The sequence below is a fragment of the Urocitellus parryii genome, chromosome 12 (genome assembly GCF_045843805.1).
Source record: "Urocitellus parryii isolate mUroPar1 chromosome 12, mUroPar1.hap1, whole genome shotgun sequence".
NCBI classification, from domain to species: domain Eukaryota; kingdom Metazoa; phylum Chordata; class Mammalia; order Rodentia; family Sciuridae; genus Urocitellus; species Urocitellus parryii.
Window position 1 is genome coordinate 32,472,751 of NC_135542.1, and position 22,833 is coordinate 32,495,583.

Below are 22,833 nucleotides of genomic sequence, written 5' to 3' on the forward strand. Positions count from 1 at the left end.
TATACATACACAGGTAATTTTTCAGGTTCATATGCTTGATAATTTCAAAACCAAAGTAAAATGTGTATGTAATGGCAGCTGGGAGTTTTTTTACAAAATAACAATCTTCAAGTACGGGGATCTTTGCTGCCACCACCTTCAAAACATCTAATTGTGACCATAAAGCCTGCTCCTACTTCTACCTCAACGGGCAGGATCATTAAGGTGATGAAAGTGAGCCATTTCCACATTGCCAGGAAGCCTGCGGGGGAGCCCTCGCGCTGAAGGACTGCTATCAGTGCGGACAGCTCCCGGTGCTGAAAGGGAGGCAGAGGGCTGCTCACAATGGCTGGCTCTGCCTGCCTCTGAGAAATCACAGCAAAACTGAATGAGGTGGCGGTGCTGAGACTGAATAGCAGCGGCTCAGAACAATGGCCGCCAGTTCCAAATCCCACCTATAATCACATTAATGAGATTAATCAGTGGAATTAGCAGCAGTCAAATGTCAGGAAGGCGAGGAAGAATCCAACCAAGATTGGTAATTAACTTTTTTTTTTGTTGTGTGTGGGGGGAGTCAACCTGTGCTACCTCCTCGGCTTTTCAGAAGTTGGCAGCTCTGCTCACAATCTTGGGACTATGAGTACAGATCAAAAGGCAAAGACACCATCCTTTCCTATTGCAAGGTACAACATTGCTAATGCTTAGACTACAGTCCTAAAAAAAAAAAAAGAAAAGGGAAAAAAAACCTCATGCTACTTTAAATAACCTCCATAAACTATCCAGATTTTGTTGTTTTAAAACTTTCTTGGCAAGCAATTAACATGGAAAATTAATTTCTTCTTTTTTGAACTAAAGCTAAAACATAAAAAAATATGGCTGATTAAGGAAAGGAAGGATTATATAACAAGGGGTGCTGCTTCCAGTAGCTCTGAGGTGGGGTGCGAGAGTTTCAGAAGTGCAGCCAGCCAGGAAATGTGGTAGCATTGAGCATATCAGCAGTGGCCTATTGTCTCCCATGCAGAAGGGGAGGAGAACACTCAAGTGCGACTTCAGGGAGACCTAGCAACTCGAGGGTTACACTGCAGGTGATTGGAGCACATGAGCTCCTTAGGGCAAGAGGAGAAAAACAAACTTCTTTCTGGTAGATGTCACTTAGCAGCATTTTTAATTGTACAAGCAACACTTTGGAGTGAAAGTTTGTGAGAGGTGAAAACTTCTAGAAATGCAATGATATTGTTTACAGAAAGAAATATTGTGCAATTCACTTTAATTGTTAAATAATGGCATTTTTTTCCTACATGTAAGACACACCTTTATCTATTGTTTGAAAAGCTACATGACTTTTATGAAGTTGAAACAATTAGACCCTGCTCTGTCTGGGAGGGTGGTATTGGGCTGCTTTTGTCTGTGATGTTAATTTTGTTCAGTGAAAAATATAAATACTGGAGCAAGAAAGCTCTTAAGATAAACTCTTTCACCCAATTTAATAAATAACATACTAGTTTACAGTTTATATAACTTTAGTTTAAGAATGTGTCATGACTAAATTGCTGCTGAATTTAAAATATGTGCTCTATGTTTTCTATAGCTAACTCTCATATGAACATTTTAAATATTCATTTTCATTGCTTTAGTCCAATCTATCTTGAAGGAGCTGAACTTTCAGTTTATTTATTTGAGTGGCATTAAAAGACATTTTTGTTAAAGTGAAATGCTGTTTTGTTATTATGAACTTCAAACATTGAGGTTATTGTTAAAAATCTTTATTTGAGATTCTCAATTTCAAGAATATAAATCAACTTTCTTTTTATAATTAGACAAATACAGCAGTACATCAAGGATGTCTACGACTTTAACAGCACTTGGGTAAACCGTCTGCTCATTTGTATGTAAAGTACTCCCATGAAGTCTGGGAAGTTCTTGCTTCGGGAGCCTCACACCATCCAGTGTTACGCATGCAGCAAGGTCTTTGTTTTTGTTTTTCGTTTTATAAACAGCATCATGGTTAAGGCATGCAACCTAACACCGTTTCGCTTCACAGACTCCTGTGGACCACAGACCTCCGGCTCAGGAACCTTTGAGCTACCAGTCTCAGCACAGAAAATTACTTTAACAGGAGAAAACAATAGGGGTTGCAGCACGAGCCCATGCAGGACAGAACACGGAGTCTCCACCACGTCCCCAGAATTATCCTAACGAGCACCACGTACCTCACAACACGACCACACGGCTCACCGCAAGTGACAGCCAGTTCAGAGCACAGAGGAGGAAGCCCTGTCCCCACGCTGGAGGAGAGGAGGAACACGCGTGCCCCCAGAGACAGCCCAGCTTGCTTTGTCTTCGGCGAACACTGATATCATAACCCACAGTCCAGGGAATAAGAAACGAAAGACACCCACCAGCCGCGGGGAAAATCAGCGGCTCCTCGAAGACCGCAGGAAGGCTTCTCCCTCTGCTCAGTGTGCAGTGGCTCAGGGAAAAAAAAATGTCGCCCGGGCAGGGACGACCAATGCAGCAGGACCGCTGGAGGCCTGAGGGGTCCGCTTCACTTCCACGTCCCCCACGCAGCCCCACTCATCCTCTCCCATGCTTTCTCTGCACTTTTTTTTTCACTAGCTCCAAATCCCCGGCATATGACCTTCTGTTAAATAGATAAAAAAAAAAATTGCTTATCAGTCATGCAAATGAGGCTGAATTCATTTTCCACAACAGATGGCCTCATAGATAATGATGATGGAAGAGAGAAAATTGAATGTCTCTCACAAGGTGGCCATGGCAACCGAGAGCAGAATAATATCAATAATAAGCTCACTGCATAATAAGGTTGTCAGTCCTACAAATCAAAGTCTCCAGCTAAATCAGGTACACCACCCCAGCTAGTCACCAGGTAGATTACACACACACACACACACACACACACACACACACACACACACACACACACGTATGTCTGTGTGCATGTGGGGGTGTGTGTTTTACAGTGACCGTGAAGAAGACCAGAATTCCAACCACTCGGTGGAAGTGCGTATGTGGCAGGGGGAGGGGTAGTTGGATAATGAAATGACAATGTGACTTTCTTTCTTTTCTTTTCTTTCATTATGTTTTTTGCACTGGAGTGGGTTTCCTGAGGGATCTTCTAACTAGCCATATTGAAATTTGGAATGGGCGTGGGGAAGGCTCTCTCCTTCCACCGCCTCCTCCCCGCTCTCCTCTGATGTGGTGCACTGCATGGATGTGAGAGCAGCTCGCCCGCCCGCCGCCCGCCCGAGGCTTCCACCTTGGCTCCCAGGGGACATCCTGCAAAATGAATCAGCAGCCGTCCTGAGCAGGCTGATTAAAATGAAAATGGCAAGGCACACCACGTCTGGGCGGGACTGGAGCTCAGCGTTGCTGCCTGTCTGGCAAGCATGCTCGATATAGCTCTTGCTAATAATGGCTTGCTGCCTCGCCTGTTTTTAAAAAAGGTATCGCCCTTTTCCCCTGCCGACTGGCATGGTGCTGTACATGTGTGTGCCTATGTGTGTGGCCAGGGAAGGGGGTGGACTGCTCCGTTCGTCTTCCCCAGGGATCACATGCAGACTGCCTGACACCATTGTTTCAAAACTGAACTTCTCTGTCTTTGGAGAAAGAGTGGTGGGTGGTAAGCCCAGGCTGAAGGTCTCCTGAAGACCAGGACTCCGGGTCTGCACCCCCATGCAACCCTTCCTAGCCAAATGCCAGGCAACAGACCTTGAGAGGGCTCTGCTGCTGGCTTCCAGGGATCCCAGCTGGACGTGCAGGAAGGCAGCTGGGGAGAAGCCCGGTTCCACCTGGGGCATTTGCAGCAGACTGCACCGCTGTCCTAGGTACCACACAGCACTGAGTGGGGGGGGGGGAGGGGGAGGATGAAGTCACCCAGATACAACATTGATTGAAAATGTACTAAAAGTAGATCTTCATCTTCCTTCAAAATACCCAGGCATAGCTTTAAGATCAACAACTATACTTTTAATATGTCTGTCAAATTTTTATTTTTTAAGGAATTCTGGAAATTAGACCATGATTAACTCTCATGGAAAAAATGGCTTGAGAATGGGAAGCAAGAATTTGTCAGAAATCCCCCTACTTTTTCTCATCTTTCACTCTGTTGTAAACCATTTTCAGATTTTGCTGTCTAAATTCTCTCCTTTTGGTGACAGTTGCATGATTTCTGCATGGAACTACAGTCTCTCTAGCTGCTTGTTTTTGTCTTCTGTGAGTCTGCCTCTGAGATGGGTTTCTCCCCTGCCTCCAGCCCCGCCGCTGCAGTGTGAATCAGAAATCAATAGAGCTGCCCTAATGGAGACTCCACTCGGCTCACAGCGACCAGCTGCAGCCTCCCCGCTCCCTCTCACAGAACTGATGACGTCCACGCAGCTTTTTCAGCTGATTGGGCACCACATCGGATGTTCTGTGAAGCAAAGAATAGGAATCATTTATAGTCGGTGGGAAAAAAAAATGGGAGCATGTATTCTCCGGCGTCTACGACACTGCTGCTCAGCTCCTGCACTAGAGCCACACCAGTGAGTGCTCCAGGTGGCATGGTCACCGTGGAGTCAGGAGGACTCCAGAAATGACCGCAGGACTGCAGCTGCAGAACAATGGGGATGTGCTTCCATCTTGGGAAGGACAAAGCATTCCTCTACAAGTATGCCAATCAAATCCCCACCCAGGTGCCAGTGGCCAGGTCAAACAGGGGCCCTGCACGCCGCCTCAGGCTTAAACATGGCTGGGTACTTGAGGAATCTCCAAATGTGCTTCAAAAATAAAAGCTACAATCATAAGGACACTCTCAAAGCCCAAAAGCACATCGTCACGCTCTGTCAGCCCCCAGGAGTCTGCTGGGGTCATGTGAGAATTAGATTCAGCTTTCTTGTTAGTTTCCCCAAAGCTTGTCTCCACTAAGAGGGACATTTCTAAATAATACTAAGCCATGATATGTAAAATCACAGAGGTGTATACATGTAAGCGTCTTTCTCACACGCATGTGCGTGTCTATGGAAATACAGTGTCAGATCAGGACACTGCACACTTGTGTGCATGTGTGAGTGTGCAAGGTGCTTCAACAGGTCTGGTCTCCTGAAGCCGTGGGGGACTTCCGCAGCTCACAGGCCTCTGAGGTTGTACCCTCAGGGTGAGGTGTCCCTGGTCTCCAGGGCAACAAAGGAGCCTCTCCCCTCGCCCCACACCCCCCTGCCTTCAGCCTGTCCCTGACAGCACCTGCCTGGCCTGACTCCCTCCATGAGGCCTTCCTGCTCCTCCCAACGCCCCCCCCCCTCCCCGACTGTCAGAGTGGAGACGCAGCCTCCGAGGGCAGGAGAGAAAGGAACAGAGAAGAATCATGAAGCCACAGAGCACTGCAGAGCCACGTTTCAGCCTGTTTTATGATTACATGGTACCTGCACTTGAAGAATTACGATTTCTAAAAAAATAGAATCAACTGCTCTGCTGCAGGGTACCGTAAAGCCCTGCAGGCTGAATGAGGACCGATAGTTTGCAATTAAACCAGGTGATGGAACAATCTGCATCAAATATCAATCAAACTCTTCCTTAAATTGTTATGAGTCTACTTCTTGCTGCACTCAACTTAGGAGTTCACTGCACAGATTAAATCCTTTCTTTGTCAGAAAAAGCATAGCTTGTCTCCTTTAATTTCATTTACATATTTGTTTATTTGTAAGAGAAAAGAAATTCAAATGTACAAGTCCCTTCCAATGGATGTGACTCCTAAGCTAAGACAGGAGACGATAACAAATGCCAGATGTCTGTGGTTGGAACTCTGAAGGCCACAGGCTGTCCCCCCTGTGGCACGGTGTCCCATTGCTCCACTATGACAGGTGGCCTGCAGGCAGGGAGTGCACGCCCCTCTCTGTTCTCCAGACACACAGGCAGTCTCGGCATGAGCCGTATGGACAGGAGCCCCCAGGGTCCCCAGATGCCACAGTTCACCCACGACACAGGGACACATTAGTAACTCCACATGGAGGATGATGAGGACCTCTCTGGGTTTGGTCATAGAAAACTCATGATCTGTGGGATGTTGCTCAGAATCACGTGTGCATGAGTGACGGAGGGCTGTGACACCTGTGGGGACTCTTAGACAGGTGGCCAGCAGTGACCCATGGGGCCTCACCTCAGCTGGGCAGCCAGTGGTCAAAACATGGAATCCAGAAGGAGCTACGTCAGATGTGTACTGGGCCAACCCTGGCTCAGACTCGGCCCTTCCCACTGCCCCCCACACCTCCAAGGTCAGACACACAGGTGTATCAGACAAGTGCCACCCTATTCGGTGCCCAGCAGTCACTCAGAGGCGGCCCATTCTCACCACAAGGCATTGGCCTCAGGAGTCACAGCATGGTCCCAGCGCTGCAGTCACTAGTGGGGCAGGAAAGACCGCAGTGCCAACAGGGCTCGGAGGAAGATCCCGGGCACCCAGCAGGAGGCGGAGTGAGATGGTACGTCTAGAGGGTGCCACGGCCCCTCCTGCGCCTCCGGAGCCACTGCCGCGTGACCTTGAGCAGATGAGGTTCTGGAGCTTACCCAAGTCTGGGGCATCTTGGAGCCCAGGCCACAGGGTCCACACCGAAATCCCCTGGTTTGAGTGCATAGAATGAGCTGATTTCTGGCAAAATTTATAGGCATAAATTGCATGGAAGACAATTCTGAGATCTAAAAGAGCATAGACAATTTAAAGTTTCCATGATTAGTAACTTCATAAGACGTATTTACTCCACCCCTAAATCTATAATTTTAAGAACATTATTTATGATTTGTTAAAAAGAAGTACTACTCAATTCAGCATTTGTAGTCCAATAAATTCACCAATCCTCGCAGACTTCTTCTGGAGCCCCATCATCAGCGGTCTTCACCTCTCCTGTCCTCTTCCAACATCCTCAGTTCAACGTCCCCACACACCACCAAGCTACTTGAAGGAAGGGATCAATGCTGTAGCTCAGGGGTAAGAGGGGCTGGTGCTGGTGCAAGCCAGGTGCATGATGAAAGCGTTCTGATTGGCTTTCCAGCTAGTTGATGGTATCATTGCTGAAGTGGAGAAAAGGAGAGAAACATTTGGGCTGTTTGCCCCTATTTGGAATGGACTGAAAACTGATGACCCTCCAGAAGGTTGGAAGAGCCTCCTAATTAAAGTCATTAGGAAACAGACTCCAGAAGAGACACCAAGGTGGGGAGGGGAACCCAGAGGCCCAGGCCTTAGCCTCGCCACGGGAGCACGCTCTCGGCCTGGGAGCCTCCTTCCTGCGCCCAGTCTTCCCAGCTGAGCCTCATCAGGAGCCAGGGAAGACCTCTCGCTGTAAGTGATGCATCTGGACTAGCTCTCTGCTTTTCCAACATCAGACATGTGGCTTGGAGCCCACCTCTGGGGCCTGCTCATTCTGGATTCTGAATCGCAAGTTGGTCACCTCAGGAGGCAAGGACCTCAAGGGTTCTCCAGTGGGCCATGGGCCGGGCAGTACAGTCAGCTTTTGTAGAAGGGTGGGTGGTGCCAGTGCTTCTGTTGGGGTGGCAGCCTCGTGGGGAGACAGCTCTGCTGCATGTTTGGGGTGTTATTGCTAATGAGCTACATCCGAGTCAGTCAGCTGCCCTTCTCTGTTTACACCAGCTGAATGTCTACCTGCAGCCCAGTACTCTGGGTGCTGCCTACGGGTGTTCTGGGAGCAGACCATGAACATCTGAGAAGTGGAAGAAATCAAGGACACGGTCTCCCTTGGCAGAGAATATCCAGCCAGACAGGAATTCATCAGTTGTGGCAAATTAACTTGCCAGCCACATCCATGTGGGGGAATGATTTGCTGGCTGAGTTGGACGGTGGTCGGCAGAGGACCTGCCACACTTGAGGGACTGAGGAAATGGCATCTGCCACAAAGACTCGGGATTCTTCACCAATTGCAGAAGTGAATCTCTTCCAGATCAGCACGTCTAGGGTACCAGCGCCTTTGGGGAAGAGCTTGCAGCAGTATCAGGGAAAGGAACGATCCTCTCCAGTGAGCCTGCAGCTGCTCATCAGGCCAGTGCTCCCAGGCGAAGGCAAGCCTCAGCTTGGTGGGTTCTGCTGGACACGCTTCCTTACTTCCCGGGAACCTAGAAGACCTTGTGGTCTGTTTGGCAAGAGGCTGGTGAGGTGTGCTCCATGGCCCTCTGCCCCTGTGTGGCTCCAGATTCCCATGGGAGAGATGTAAGAGATGCATTCAGGGTGGAGTGCTGGCCTGGAGGCCCTGGTGCGTACCGGCAAGGCAGGAATTCGGAAGCACAGCATTTCAGGAGTTCCTAGGAGCAGCGTCCCCGGTGGCCATGGGAAGGGGTCCGCATGGTACTCGGCTCCTCCAAGGCTGTGCTAGTGCAGAAGATGCAGCTCAGAGCTGAAGTGAAGGGTGCTCTTGCAAAAGAGGATCAACAGCGCCCCAGCTCAGAGGGAAACAGACCTCATCCCCAGAGAGGGCCAGGCCCAGAGGAGCTTCTGTGCCGTGGGGACAGAGCTGGAGCAGCAGCGCATCTTCACCACCTGTCCCGGGTTCAGTCATTCCTCTCCCCAAACAGGAGGCACAGCCCACCCACGCAGGTGAGGTTGCCCCCCTGGCAATGAGAGGACAAAAGGACCCCAGGTAGGGATTGTGTGGCTCTAGATTTCCTGGCCAGACACGGCCTTCCAGTGGCCAGGAGGCAAAGTCACTCTGGACACAGGAGTCTGGACACAGGAGTCTGCTGCCTGCTGTGGTCGCGGGCGTGTAGGGGAACACCTGCCTGTATCTACATGCAGATGGCCAGCTCTGTACCTGAGCTCTCTGCTGTCACTGGGGTCCTGAAGCTACTGTGCAAGGAGAGCAACACAGGGTTCTGGAGCTGGCCGAGGGGTGATTTTGATTCCTAAAGGAGGGCAGGGTCACTGCGTAACAGAGGAGAGAGGGCGTCTGTGGAACAGCAGGGCTTCCTGGGGCATGGTCCCACACTGTGACTCGACCGTGCTGGCCACAGGAATGCACCCAGCAGAAGACCAACCAGGAGCCACAGCCTCTTGGTGACATTAGGGTCACCCTACAATGCACACTGGCATGCTGGCTGGGGGCAAAGGGAACAGGTCTTATAAGGGCGAGAGGGGTGCCCTAAGTGCCACCACTGGACCTTGAACAGAAGGAGTGCAGCTGGCCTAGCCCTGTCTTCGATGCCGGCACAGCTACGGCCACCTCCCCGCCCCCCTGCCCCCACGTTCTGCAGGGTCCCTCTGTCTTCCCAGTAGATGGCCTCTCTGTGTCCTCCGACTAACACCAGGGACCTGCATGCGCATCCTGGTTCCCCAGGGCTCTTCTCAGGGAGGGGTCTCGTGGGCAGCGTCTCCTCCTGTGCCTCACACCAGGACAGTCCTGCCTCCTTCACCAAAGTCCCGGCCTCTTTGCTTCCCACCTCCTCCACACCGGTCAAGGTCCCTTTGCCTTCTCTGGGTGGCGGCCCTTCTCCATGCAGAATGCGGTGGCATTTCAGCTCTGAAGCACGCTCACATCCCAAGTGCACATGCCGACTCTCAGGCACCGGAGGGAAGACACTGCCTAAAATCTAAATCCACCAGGAAGGCGTTGAGCAAGCAGGTAAAGCTGAGCTCACCTTGGCCCTCCAGGCACCAGCCCTGTGTGAGCTCAAGCTGAGAGATTCGGCCAGGAGAAGCATCTTCCACACGTCTCCACGTGGGGTCTTATCGGTTGGTGATACTGGACCGATTCCTGCTTTCTCTTTTAATACACCGCCTGCAGGGGTTCTGCCCCAATTATCAAGTCAAGAGGCTTTGTCTTCTGTCTCTTCTCATTCCTGAGACGAAATACCAGCCCTCCTAGGGCCTCAGGACCAGACTCCAGGCATCTGCCAGGAGCCTCTCAGAAGAGCAGCCTCTTAGCTCTTAGCACCCCACCCTGGTCCTGAGTCAGGGTCCTCATCCCCCAGGGACACTGGCCCAGCAGCACTTCCAAACACAGACCCAAGTCCAACCTCAGCTCCTGTGTAACTAAGACTTTTCTAGCAGCTACACATAAAGTCAACATGGACAGGTAAAATTAACTTTGATAATGTATTTTATTTAATCCGATCCATCTTGAATACGATTCTCTCCAAATGTGATCAACATTCCGTTTACTAGTGAAACACCTTATTCATTTTGATCTGGCTCTGCACTGGGGGCCCCTGCAGGTCAAACAGCTGTGTTCCAGCAGCTCTGTGGACACTTCTCACTGGGGACGGCCACACTGGTGCTCAGCCAGAATCCACAGGTTTCTGGTTCCGTCTTCACTCTGGAATGAGCCTTCTGGATTCCTCTGGTCACTGTGATGCCCAGACAGAGGAACATAAGGTGGTGTTAATGACCATGGGCTCAGCACCTTTTCACAGAGAGGCATCAGAGGATACTTGTTGGCTGCCCAAGTGGACAGGCACTGATGGCCACTGGGGCGAGCTTTCCCTGATGGCTGTTCTAGCCTCCAGAGTAGACTTGGTCCATCTTCCTTAGGGACAACTTCTGACTGGTGTGTCTCGTCCTCATGTGACCTTGTGACCTCCATTCCATCGGGAAGCCCCTACGTGTGTGTCCCAGAGAGAAAGGTGCACGGTTGCTACCTCGAGAGCCTCAGAACCCAGCAGCCTGCTTCCTGTCGCCCTTTCCTCCTGGACCCTCCCGGACCCCGGCCTGGCAGTGCACAGCTCTGCCTCGTGGCCTCCAGCTCAAAGCATCCCAGCCGTCAGGCCTCCCTGGGACTCACTCTGCTGTCCAGCCCTGGCTTCCCATCTGTGCAGCTGGATGAAGGTGGATGTTAGGACGGCTGCCACTTGATTTCAGAGACCACTCCTTCAACGTCCCGAGGTTGGAGGTGAGCTCTGCGCCAGGGTGTCCCCCTGTGTCCCTGCAGGGCTGTTTCTGAACGCAGGCATTTACAGGCCAGGCTGCTTCTCTTTGAACCGGCTTTCAGCCTCCCTGGAAAGGAACCCAAAGGCAGGGATGCACATCATGCACCCCTGTGGAGGCCGTGGAAAACAGGGATCGGATCCCCAACGTCTCAATTCACTTCAGACACTGGTGCAATTTAGACAATCTACTTTAGTTTATAGGATTGGAATCTCATTTCCCAAATGCACTTACTTTTCAAATAGAAATAAGAGCATAAACAGATGTTAGACTCATAGGAGATTGGAAATGAGAGGCTACCTCCAGAGTTTCTAAAAACTAAATCCTGAAAAGGTAGTGACCAGTCCAAATTCAACCAGAGGGGCCGGGTGGGGTGAGCAAGGCAGAGAGAGATAGGGAGAGGAAGGAAGAGACAGGGAGAGGAGGGGGGAGAGAGGGAGAGGAGGGGAGAGAGAGAGGGAGAGGAGGGGAGAGAGAGGGAGAGGAGGGGAGAGAGAGGGAGAGGAGGGGGGAGACAGGGAGAGGAGGGGGGAGAGAGGGAGAGGAGGGGAGAGAGAGGGAGAGGAGGGGGGAGACAGGGAGAGGAGGGGGGAGACAGGGAGAGGAGGGGAGAGAGAGGGAGAGGAGGGGAGAGAGAGGGAGAGGAGGAGAGAAGAGGGAGAGGAGGGAGAGAGAGGGAGAGAGAGGGGAGAGAGAGGGAGAGGAGGGGAGAGAGAGGGAGAGGAGGGGAGAGACAGGGAGAGGAGGGAGAGAGAGGGAGAGGAGGGGAGAGAGAGGGAGAGGAGGGAGAGAGAGGGAGAGGAGGGAAGAGGAGGGAGGGAGGGAGAGAGAGGGAGAGGAGGGGAGACAGGGAGAGGAGGGGAGAGAGAGGGAGAGGAGGAGAGAGAGGGAGAGGAGGGAGACAGGGAGAGGAGGGAGAGAGAGGGAGAGGGAGAGGAGGGGAGAGAGGAGAGGAGGAGAGAGAGGGAGAGGAGGGGAGACAGGGAGAGAGGAGAGAGAGGGAGAGGAGAGGAGGGAGAGAGAGGGGAGAGGGGAGGGGAGAGACAGGGAGAGGGGGAGGAGAGAGGGGAGAGGAGGAGAGAGAGGGAGAGGAGGGGAGAGAGGGAGAGGAGGAGAGAGAGAAGGGAGAGGAGGGGAGAGAGAGGGAGAGGAGGAGAGAGAGAGGGAGAGGGAGGGGAGGAGAGGGAGAGGAGGGAGAGAGGGAGAGAAGAGAGGAGGGAGAGGAGAGGGAGAGACGAGGGGAGAGAGAGGGCAAGGAGGGAGAGAGAGGGAGAGGAGGGGAGAGGAGAGGGAGAGAGGGAGAGGGAGAGAGGGGGAGAGAGAGGGAGAGGAGGGGAGAGAGAGGGAGAGAGAGGAGGGAGAGAGAGGAGAGGAGGGGGAGAGACAGGGAGAGGAGGGGGAGAGAGGGAGAGGAGGGAGATGAGAGAGGAGAGGAGGGGAGAGAGGGAGAGGAGGGGAGAGAGAAGGGAGAGGAGAGGAGAGAGAGGGAGAGGAGGGGGGAGACAGGGAGAGGAGGGGGGAGACAGAGAGAGGAGGGGAGAGAGAGAGTGAGAGGAGGGAGAGAGGAGGGAGAGGAGGGAGAGAGAGAGAGAGAGAGGAGGGGAGAGAGGGAGAGGAGGGGAGAGGAGAGGGAGAGAGGGGAGAACAGGGGGCTGGAGAATGGAGACCTGTTAAAGGAACACACACACTCACTGGAAGGCAGAGCAGCCACCGGCCCAGGGAGCCCACCTGTTCCCACTGAAAGCCATGGACCCTGCAGCCTCCACTGTGTTTGGCTGGAATGAAATGAAATGTTCGTTTTCAGGCCTCTACAACTCAAGTTGGGCAAGAACCAAACCCAAACACTTTCTCCTGTGAGGACGACTTGGGTGTGGTGTGAAGGTCTCAGGGAGTTCCTTGGGTCCTGCACTGGCCCAGGGCACCACCCTGGAGAGGGACCACACCCACCATTTCCACTGTGGTCTCGTTAAGTCAAAGGTCAGCAGACGGACTTGGGGGGGACGGAGTGGGTGAGCCCACTCTCCCTAGCACAGCACAGATCTGTGGCCTCTGGTCAGGTTTGGGTCATCCCAGCAGGGTTTGAGGCCACAGTGGGGTGCCTCAGGCTCTCTGCAAATCATTCATGATTTCTATGGTACAAGGAATTCTTCATTCATGGAGGATGGATGTTAGAGAAAAGGCCAAACTCATTTGGAAATTGACCTAATAAAGAAATACTACCTTTGCTAATGCTGTTTTGAGACCCAAAGGACATGTTGAGAGGCTGATTTTCAAATGTTCCCTTGATAAACAGACTCCGAGGGAGGTGGGTCTCAAAGAGTGGAACCAGGGGATGGAAGCACTGAGCTCACACCCCCCACAGCCTGGGCCTCTACCCGGCCCAGTGGTCCCTCAGCTTACGGAGGCCTCTTGAGCTCCTGTGGATCACATGAGTTGAAAGAATACCAAGGAAGATGGAGAAAATTTGATAATGTAGAAAAGTTGGGAGATGTCTAAGGTGTCAGCCAAAACCTAAGTGTAGACAGAAAGAAAATAATAATTGTAACAAGTGCACAGGCCTCAGGTGTGGGCTGGTGGTCTGACCCCCAGGAGGAGGAGGCTCGGGCCAGTGATCCTTGCTGGTGATCAGGGGGCTGCCCGGCAGGCCTGGGCCACCTCTGTCCACCTCGTACTGGGCAGTGCTGTTCAGGGAGGAGGAGTGCGAGCTCCGGAAGGAAGGCAGAGCCACGGCTGCAGGGAAGAGCCTCGGAGGTGGAGGGGCTGGTGGGGGCGGGAGTGCGGTCAGCTGGGTCTCTGGGTTCCACAGGGAGGCCATGCAGCCGGGGAAGATCGAGCTTTTTGAACATGTGGTATGTGTACTTAAAGTACTTTTCCCCTACTTCTCCCTTTAAGCTGCCTGTCGATTGTCATCAATGAGAAAATGGCAGACACAAGACAAGAATGGAAATTTGTAGCACAGTGGCATACCCCTAAAATCCCAGGAACTCAGGAGGCTGAAGCAGGAGGATCACAACTTGGAGGCCAGCCTGGGTGACTTAGTGAGACCCTGTCTTAAAATAAAACACAAAGGGCTGGAGGTGTAGCTCAGTGGTAGGGCACGTCTGCCCCCAGCCCCACCTGGTGAAATTCCACAGCCAGCAAGATGTTGCACACCAGGCTTGCCTCTGGCACGTAGGCCTTGGGTTCCACAAGTAACGAGAACTGACTGTCACTTATTCATTCAACAATACTGCCAAAGCCAGGTGCGCTGGGGTGTATGCTGGAATCCCACAGGGGTGCGCTGGGGTGTATGCTGGAATCCCACAGGCTGGGGAGGCTGAAGCAGGAGAATCTTGAGTTCAGAGTCAGCCTTGGCAAGTTAGTGAGGCCCGAAGCGACTCAGCAAGACCCTGCCTCTAAATAAAATACAAAAAGGGGCTGGGGATGTGTCTCCATGGTGAAGTGCCCCTGGTTCAACCCCTGGTACCAAAAACCAAAACCACACCAAAACACCCTCCAAACAATAGCTGCAAAAATTGGAAAAAATAGAATCATAGAACTTTTTTGAATGGAAATTAAACTTTAACTGATACACAAAATCATAAAAATTGTATATTTTTATGGGTACCAGGTGAAGTTTTGATACATGTAAGACAATTTTAGAGGGAAAGAATCTTAGAAAACTGTAGATTTATTTGTCTTTATGGGTGGTGTGATAGAGGCTTTAGCCCCAAGCCATCAGTCTCAACATAAAACAGTAAATATTCCCACACCAATCTGATTATGAAAATTTAAAAATGTTTTTTCCAAGTGGCTGTGTTTTCCCTTCATGTTTTATGGCAGCGCTCGCGTCCCACTGCCAGATGACAAAGCCTCTCTCCTCTGCACCCTGGCTCAGTGTCTTCCTGCAGGGGTCGTACATTCAGGGAGCGTCCAGTCTTCTGTTCAAGTCCTTGGTTCACGACACTGCCTCTCGTAAGACTTAGGGGTCATGTCCCTGAGTCAGGAAGGCCTTTGTGCTGGGTATAAAACCATTCTTCACACGTCTTAGAGGATCCTACAAAGGCGGCTCTCAGTTCATACACAGGCGTGTCTCCTGGTGCATCCCTGGAGCTCCACACACGGACCCCCAACCCTGCTCTCCCCGAGACCCTCATGGACACCCAGTCCCACACTTTCTTTGTGTCTCCTGGCCTTGACAGCACTAAGCCTTCCCTGTGGGGCCCCACCTCCCACTGTTCTCTCAAATGGTCATGTCTTGGCTCCCAGAGAAGTGAGTCCAAGAGCCACCTACTGTGGCCACTGGTAATAACACTCCTGCTAGTGCCAAGCATGAGGTGGTCAGGTGCCGACTGAACCTGTTGATTGAATGACAAGTGAAAAAGTGTCCAACTTTGGCCAGGACAGCAGAAGTACACGGGGAAACCAAAGCAGTTAGAAAAAGGGAAAGATACAAATAGCATCTGGAGCCAGAGTGCCCCTCAGACTGAGAGCTAGGACTTCTGCACAAGGGATTGCCCCCTGCTACCTGGTACGCTGACGCAAGACCACACTCAAGAGGATAGTGACCTGGAGAACTTGAAAACAGCATGCCCAGCTCAATGGGGCTCACCTGCAATCCCCCAAGGCAGAGGACCTCAGGTCTGAGACCAGCCTGTGCAGCAGATTGAGACCCTGTCTCAAAAAAAATGAGTAGATCTTGGAATCAACCAATTACCAATTTGGCTCCAGTTCTCCTTAGGTAAGCCACCTCTTGTCATCTCTGGGGTAGGTCTTCAAGGTAACAGCAGAAAGTGAGTTCTCTCTAGGCAGACTTGTGTTTCAGGGTCCTGGGTCGATCTCATGCAAGTTCCCCAAGACTCTCTCCTCCCTTGTCATCTTGCTGGGGACACATGTCCATAGACTACCTCTACTGAAATCACTCAACAAATGGAAAGAATCTTAGAAAACTGTAGACTTACTTGTCTTTATGGTTGGTGTAATAGAGCTTCTCTTCCCTGATTCTATTCTAATGGCCGATCACCCCATGGGGCAGCAACGAGTCACCTTTTCTTCCTTGATCAACCCAGGAATAGCATATTATACAGAATAAGTACAAGGAGTGTACCGAAGAACACTTTCATCCTGTGATCACTCACACTGTCCTTAGAAAGATGGAGTACCTGTGAGGAAGCATCTCTAGTAGAGGCCAGCAATGGCCAGCCTGGCCTCCTGTGTGTGTATACGTTTTTAAAAAACTGTTTAAACAGACACCGGAAATTCAACTCAAAAACAAGAGATTTTTTTCCCTCAAGATTTGGAGATTAAAATGAGAACTTGAGAACAATGCAGCACTCTCTTGAACCCAGAGGAAACCACCCACCCTTGGTTCTCCACTGGGGCACATTTAGCTCACTATCTCTGGAGAGGCTGCTTCTCTGGGAGGGAGATGTCCACATTCTACATGAACCAAACCAGGGCTTTTCTGAGCACAAAGAAGCCCAAGAAAGTCAGTATGGAAGCTCCTCATCTCAACAAGCACGTTCTGGTCTCCAGCACTACAATTCTCAGGTTCATCTACAGTCACGAATGTCATCTGTCATGAAGACATGAATACATACACAAGGTGTCCGAACAAATTGTAAAGGACCCAGGGATGAAGTGTGGAGGCCCCATGCCCAGGTAGAGATTTGAGCACATTGTGCCTCAGAAACAACCTTTAAACCAAGGGTGCTCCCACTGCTGAACGTGCCTTCTGTGTCTGGGTGGCACCATACGTGCGCCATCTTGTATTCCCCACAATTCTCTTCGACACTTTTTACCTTGAGCAGAGGAGGAGCAGGATGGAACTCTCCTGCGCCCGTGGGTATGTTTCCAAGTAGGTCTGTTCTGCATTTGGCAATTTCTATAGAGATCTGGGCTTATATTTTGCTGTTAACTTATTGTTTGAATCTATTCCAAATGTACTTAGTACTTATTTTTCTCCCGTTCTTAATCTTTATGATGTATGGCCATGAGGATAAATTTGGTTTTCTGTTTATTTTCATTTTCTCTGTAACTTTCACTTACATTCAATAAATTTTTGGAACCATATTGTTGGATATTTAGTTCAGTATTTATCTTAACTTTTTTTCTGTGGGTTTTGGAATTACTCAATGTGAACAATAAAACCATTTATTTGTTTGGGGTGCTACATTCATAGCTACTACACAAAAAAGTCTTCAGCACCACTGGGACTTTGGTTCATGTCGACGTTGCTCCATCTGACAGGAGATTCCCTTAAGTCTTTGAGCAGGATGGCCTGCCATCATGTGCTAATCACCTCCTCGTTACTCAGTCTGGGCAGGCGCTGGTCCAGCACTGCATTGAGAACAGCATTTCTTGACTTCTAACTGCAATCTCTTCTTTGCATCCTCAGACACCCTGGTGGACCAGAACCCTGTGAGCATCCCTGTGCCACAGTGTCGTCTGTTAGAAACTGTTTCCTTCTTCATCCTGTGTGGCTCCGAGCCCCCCCCCCCCCAGCCTGGGCTGTGCTGGGCCACAGTCACTCCTGCCTCCCCGGGACCTCCCTCCCTCCCTGCTCGTCCTCAGTGCTGCTGCATCTTCAGGGGCTTTCCCACCAGGCCCCTGACTGAGGCCCCCACCTTCCCTCCTGCTGGTTCCATCTGCTGGAGAAGACCTCAGCTGCAGCACACACCCATCCTTTAGAGAGGAAAAGGAGGAGCAAGCGGTGTTTACTTCTTCTGTAACCCTTCAGCCTCCCTCCGTGTGAGTCTGTCTCCTGCTCTGGGGCACAGCCTGGGGCTGAGCACAGCTCGCCTCTCAAGTCTGCTCTGGGTGCTGGTCACAGGAGCCTCTTCTCCACCTGTCCATGAGGCCAAGTAGGTGGTCATTACCCTGGAGGTACTTTGGGGACAGGTACTTTGTCTGCTGAACTATATTTTTCATTGGTGGATCACAGTCATAAAGGTCTTTGTCAGATAACCTAGAAAAATGTCCCATCTCACTGCATCTAAGCAACTTGGAAAGCCGATTCTGGGGCCTCCCTACTTACATGATTCCTAGCCTTTCTTCTCCAGGCCGCCACCCATCAAACGTGCACGCTGGTGTTTCAAGAATGATGATCTACACCACATATTAGGGCAGCCCACTCCTTTCCCTGACCATCCCAGGTCTGCAGAAAGCCTTGGGTGCCAGCTGAGTCCCACAAAGCGGAGAGGGCAGGATCCTAAACAAGGGTTCTACCTTGCAGTTGTGGTCCCTTGGGGTCTCCAGGTGGTGGAATACAGGCCACACTGACGGGAATACTGTGCTTCCTGATTTGTGTGAATTCATAGGTGAATATAAAAACAACTCAGTGGAAACCATCCTTTCCCAGCCCAGCACTTCTACCTAATTTACTTGACAAGGTCGATTGACTATAAATATCCAATATGCCATATATTTAGATCTGAGAAGGTTTGGAAAATATAATCACAGTGACCATTCCCAGGGAGGTCCTGAGCTCCACGTAGCTTCCTGGGCAGCTCACGGGCACTCCGCATCCCTCCTCACCGAGGCCTGGGATCAGCCACCTGTCAGTCAGAGACGAGGAGGGTCCTCAGCGGAGACTCACAATTTTCTCAAACTATCTTCATATATATGTATTTTGTTGCTGTGCTAAATGTTACTTTCAGATAAGGTAGATGGAATCAGTGTCTGCTGTGATCTGTCCAATGCTTCACTGAATACACATTCATGCAATGAAATACGAGGGCTCTATCAAATTACTCATCCCACAGATAGACTATATTATAATTAAATGTTTTATTTTAAATCTGTACTTAGAATTAAATATTTTTAAAAATAATAATTGGCAATCAAGAGCGAACATGTGTATTTGCCATGTTGAATGTTTCTTTCTCTATTCAATACTTTAGTTGTCAAAAGAAACTTTGTATCCACCAATCTGTGTGTCTGTGTATTTGTAAACTAGAGATTCCTTTCTGTAATGTACACTATCCCACAGTTGGCTTGGAAAGAAATATTAATTACATGTGAATGTGCCCCAATAAATCCCACGTGCCTTTCTGTGGTCTGAGTTCATTTTCTCTCGGGATTCCTTAAAGCATAATTGACAAATACAAACTGCACATACCCCCCACTGTGACGCTCTAGTCTAGCACCAGCTCTGCCATTGTGGGGTGCCATGCTCCATCACACTGGCATTCCTGCTGTCCTTGCTGAGAGTCCTTTGTTAGTGAAGAACTCACCAGCCCCACTGGGTGCCATCCTCTACTTGGGGCCCTGGCACTGCACACACCCACTCTTGAGCTGCTCAGCCCTCTTCCCTGGTGTGGCTGGAGGATGACAGTGGGGTGGGCCTCCTTGCCCCACAGGACATGTGGAACGTGGGAGAGATCAGTCATGCACTGTCTTCACCTAAAGGGGTGCTCTGCTTCCCCAGTGACAGGGGAAGGGCTGCAATGCTTCCTTCTCCTAGAGTCCTGCAGGACCAGCGATGGAGGAGAGTGGGGTTAGGGAGCTGTGCAAGAGGGTCCACAGGAAATCCAGGCATCACCAGGACACTAAGGAGAAACCCAGTCTCCGCCATCCTGGAGGTCAGTGCCACCATGGAGAGACAGGCCAGGGAACCAGGCATCACCAGGACATAAGGAGATACCAAGGCTCTGCCATCCTGCATCTCAGTGCCACCATGGAGAGACAGACCAGGGAACCCAGGCATCACCAGGACACTAAGGAGACACCAAGGCTCTGCCATCCTGCAGCTCAGTGCCACCATGGAGAGACAGACCAGGGAGCCCAGGCATCACCAGGACACTAAGGAGACACTAAGGCTCTGCCATCCTGCAGCTCAGTGTCACCATGGAGAGACAGACCAGGGAACCCAGACATCACCAGGACACTAAGGAGACACTAAGGCTCTGCCATCCTGCAGCTCAGTGCCACCATGGAGAGACAGGCCAGGGAACCAGGCATCACCAGGACACTAAGGAGACACCAAGGTTCTGCCATCCTGCAGCTCAGTGCCACCATGGAGAGACAGGCCAGGGAACCCACAGATAAGTTTGGGTTTTCCCTCTTTGCACAGTGCATCACCTTCCTTGCTGAGGCCCCTCTGTAAATCCTGTCACCTTTAGCAAGGAGCCTCCCTTGGACTCACCCTGGATCACACCTTGATATGTGACAGCACAGCATTTATTGGGGTTGTTCATCACACTTTTTAGCAATCAAATCATTGGTTGTCCAGAAATTCCAGAAAGTGGACCCTCCTGCTCTTCTAACTTTGCAGATGAGAACAGTCTCCATGGAAGTGGTGAGTGGCTTGCAGGCAGCAGCTGGCTGGCTCCTGAGCTTGGCCCTGCTAAAGGGACCCGGCTGCAGGCCCAGTTTCCACTGCTCACGGGAACCTTGCAGCTCACCCCCACCTGCTCCTGGTGGCCAGCACATTGGCCTCCCCACGTCCTCCCACATCAGGTAAGTCCCGTCTGCCCCTCCCCCTTCTCTGAGGCCAGCCTCTCAGCATTCCAGGGAGCAGGAGGCTAAGGCTGAGTCCTTGCTGATGTGTTTTCACTAATCAGAGCCCATAGCTGCACATCATCCTGTCCCTAAGTTTTCACCAAGGCCTCTCTGTGCCCTCTGACCCCTCCTGTCCAGGTCGCCATGGTGCCCTTGGACCTGGTGGGGACTGTCCTGGGTGTATGCTCCTCTCAGCCGCCTGTTTCTCAGACTTCCTTTGTTTTGATGACCTTGGGGCTATCAGGAATGCTGGTCAGATTATTTTTGTAGGCTGTCCTCAATTGGGATCTGTTCCCCTCATACATTTGGGACAGAAGACCACAGAGGTGATTGCAATGTTCAACACGCTGTATGAAGAGTGCATGCCACTGCCTTGACCTGTGACTGTTGGTGCTGACCTGGGTCACCTGGCTGCCCTCACCCCTTCCATGTGCCCTGCTGCCCTCACTCGGGTGCGGAAGCGCATTCTACTCCTGCATAGTGGTGCAGCCTCGGGATTCAGCTGGAATGCCTCTTCAAGGCTCTGCTCCCTGCCCCACCTGCTGTCCCTCCATTTATGGGTTCTGGTGTGAACTGGCAAGTACTTAGTCTCCACTTTGGTCTAATCCAATATTCTCATTCATCTTGCTGCTCATGTTTGTCCAGCCTTGGTCATGGGGAGCTGTTATCAGGTCAACTTCTCCCCTCAACACGTCCCCATAATTGTGTGGCTTGGGCAGTTCCTTCCTTTCTGGAACTAAAGACCCCTGGCTCATCTTTGTGCCTCCGGCCTAGCCTGGATGCTGTTATAAGAAAACAGTGTGACAAAGCCAGGTTGTGTGGTGTGTGAGCACAGGGCCGAAGGTGACCCCTCCAGGCCTCTCAGCAGGCAGAACCAGGAGACCTATGCACGTCCAGCACCTGGTACCGCAGCCCTGCAACACTTCCCGAGCTGTGCATCTGCTTCCATGCTGAGCCAAACACGGGCTCCTGCTCCGTCGCAGTCCGACTCAGCACCACACGGCCTGTTCTGTTTCTCAGTTCATCTTAGAGTATATTTTCTATCTTCTTTCTTATTAGCAATAGAGTTTTCTCTTACCAGAATACTTACCTGTAACAACTCACTTTTCCTCTTCCCACTTAATACAGCTTTAGAGTGAGATCATTTTTGTTGGGATATTTTTCAAGATAAAAGTTAGAGGTGTCCCTGAGTGAGTGCTTGGCGGGCCCTCGTGACCAACAGTGTCAAGGTGCAGTTTCACCCTCCCAGGAGCCATCGGGAGAACCTGCTTGCACGCACGTCTTCTGCTGAGTTCTGATGGGTGAAGTTGGCAGCCATCCGGTGCAGGGAGATCACATGCCACCGCAGGGCAGAGCGCTCATGACTATTCGAGGCTCCTTTGTGTTTCCCACGTTTTCTATTTAAATATGAAACTGCCGATCCTCAACACTCTTAAGATCATTTCTCTAGAACGTGCAGACTTGAAGGGACGTCGTCATGTTCGGGAAAGCAGCAAGACGGGCCAGACCCCCATCCTTGGCCTTGCCTTTATTATTCATGTGATCTGACAAGTCCTGTCAGAAAAGTCTGAATGGTTTTCAGGTTGTTGTTAGGTGGAAAATACATTGTGAAACACAGGACGAACTGACGGTGAAGCCACATAATCCGGAGCCACTGTGTCCCAGAGTGTGCAGAGGGAGGGCAGCGTCTGTGGGGCGGGGCCACTGCAACTGTTCTGCCAACCTCTGGGGCTGGCATCACAGGCCCAAAGACTAGGACGGCCAAGAAGAGGGGCCATCTCCTGAACCCCCAGGACAAGATGCCATTGGCCAGAAGACTGGCACCCAGGAGTACTGACAGTCTCAGCTCCACTGCCCTGGGCCCTTCTCAGGATGTGCGCTGGGCACTGGAGGGCCTGGGGAATAGATGTCAGGCTGGTGTGGGTTCCTGGTGCCGCTAGAGAACGCGGTTGTTCTTCTCCCTTCAGCGGGGCTGAATGCCTGCTCTTTCACTGTTGGGTGGCAAATTTCAATGAGAGCTTCAGAGGGAGGAAGTGGAACTTACGCCCTCCAGGTGGCCAGAAGCCTCACCTTCTGCAGGCTACCATTACTCTCAGAGCTCACAGAGGTAACAGAAAGGCATTGGATGGAGACACAAACCTCAGGGAAGAGCAATAGTCCAGGGAAAAAAGGTTTCAGCCACAGAATCTTAGAAGCAGGAAAGACGCAGTCAGCTTTGGTGGCCCAGGACCTCTGACTTCTGAGACAGAGGCGAAGCCACAGGAAAGAAAACTAAGTCATGCTGAGGAAATAAAAGCCACAAGACCTTCAAAATGGCCTTTCAGGACGAGAAGAGAAGGTGACACATACCTGAGATGGGAATGAGTTACCTGGAAAGGAGGAGAGCCAGAGCCCCGTCCCTGCACACTGACCTCTGCAGCCTGGGCCAGGCCTCCAGTGGGAGGGGCGGGCGGTCCTGG